Here is a 1445-nt window from a genome sequence, read left to right as displayed (position 1 = left end):
GCTTACAGGTTGTTACTAGGCCTGCAGTCCAGGAGACCATTAAGGAGCATAGCCCAAATTCCTAATTGCCCTAAGGTACTGTTTGGTTAAGTGGCTTATGCAAGGTCCCACTGTAGGTAAACAAAAGCAAAATAATTTAAACCCTGTAGCCTTGACACAAAAAGCAACTCATTAGCAAGTCAGAGCTTTACCCATCTATGCTAACTGCCAAACCTGGTGCAGATGCAGTCCCCCTCTATCATAACTTATGAATCAGAGTTTTCCACATTTGGGAAAATCACAGGGGTCAACCCAACCAAAGTGTAATGGAGGATTGTCCCCCTGAGGAAGCAACCACCACGGTTGTGGTATTTTTCTGTCAGGCAGTCACACAAGACAGCAAAACATACCTCACTTAAAATATGCGAGACTAAAAATACTGGTGTAATGCATATTTTCTCTTAAATTTATTAACAAAATACGTGCTGGAACCAACAGTTACAGCCTTAAGTGTGGGATGCCAGGTGTACCCCTTGAATATATGATCTGATGTTGTCAGTTTTCATTCTGTCCTCAACTGTTGGGTTCAGATCTGAACCACGCATGTGACTCAGCCATTACTAAAGCTCGTGGTAACCAAAAAACTCTTGGGCTTCACCCTTACCCATAATGCTCCGACCCCTAACATACCCCAGATCTTGTTTGTTGCTTTTCATGAAAAGAGGTGTTCAGCCATAGCTCTCAAGTTTCATAAGATAAGTACTATTTTTTTCCGCTTACAATCTCTCTAATACCTTAGGATTCTCTTGCATACTCGTTCCCTTACCCTCATACATTATTGTATATCTGTTTTGCCATTGCTGGTAGTTTTTCTCCCTTTCCTGTTATATGTGCTGGTGTAACTCTATTACCATTGTTGCTATTCTTCTGATTTTTTTCCCTTTCTTATCTTTTTTTTCTATATATATATAAAAAAATCAAAAAATAAAACTTCTTTTCTTGTATTACTTTTTTTTTACTTTTGTCATTGACATGGCTGAGAAGGGTCCTTCTGGCTTCAAAAAGTGTTTAAAATATGGGCACAGGTTGCTTCTTTTAGATGCCCACACTCTTTGTTTATATTGTTTAGGCGCATAGCATCTTCAAGAGGATTGCTCTACTTGCCATAATTTCAATCCCAGAGCTCTGGTGGATAGAAAAACAAGCGTATTCTGAAAGGTTTGTTGCCATCATCCTTTAGTGAAGCTACTGCTGGGCCCAATTCCCCATGGTTAAAGTTAATGAGTTCAAATCTCTGTCTCCGAAGCCTTCCAGTTCCTTGACTCCAATTTTGGAGTCTTCTAGGAAGATTGGATTCCACCAGAAGGTCTCAAAGTTCCACTCCTACAGATCTAAAGAAAAAAAAAACTAATGGATCCTACTTATTCTGATCCAGCAAAAAATATATGGATCTGACTGTCTCAGGT

At 39.4% G+C, this 1445-nt stretch overlaps 1 non-coding gene across 1 annotated transcript; it reads right to left on the bottom strand.

Annotated features, from left to right (window-relative positions):
- Positions 1 to 213: 213 nt before the first annotated feature.
- On the bottom strand, positions 214 to 369 carry LOC122817105. The gene has a single exon (XR_006367147.1). It is a non-coding gene; the product is annotated as a U1 spliceosomal RNA (small nuclear RNA).
- Between the last annotated feature and the right edge of the window lie 1076 nt (positions 370 to 1445).

The sequence above is a fragment of the Protopterus annectens genome, chromosome 1.part1 (assembly GCF_019279795.1).
Source record: "Protopterus annectens isolate FY-2018-M chromosome 1.part1, PAN1.0, whole genome shotgun sequence".
Taxonomy (NCBI): Eukaryota; Metazoa; Chordata; order Ceratodontiformes; family Protopteridae; genus Protopterus; species Protopterus annectens.
This window is presented reverse-complemented; position numbering and strand designations above follow the sequence as displayed.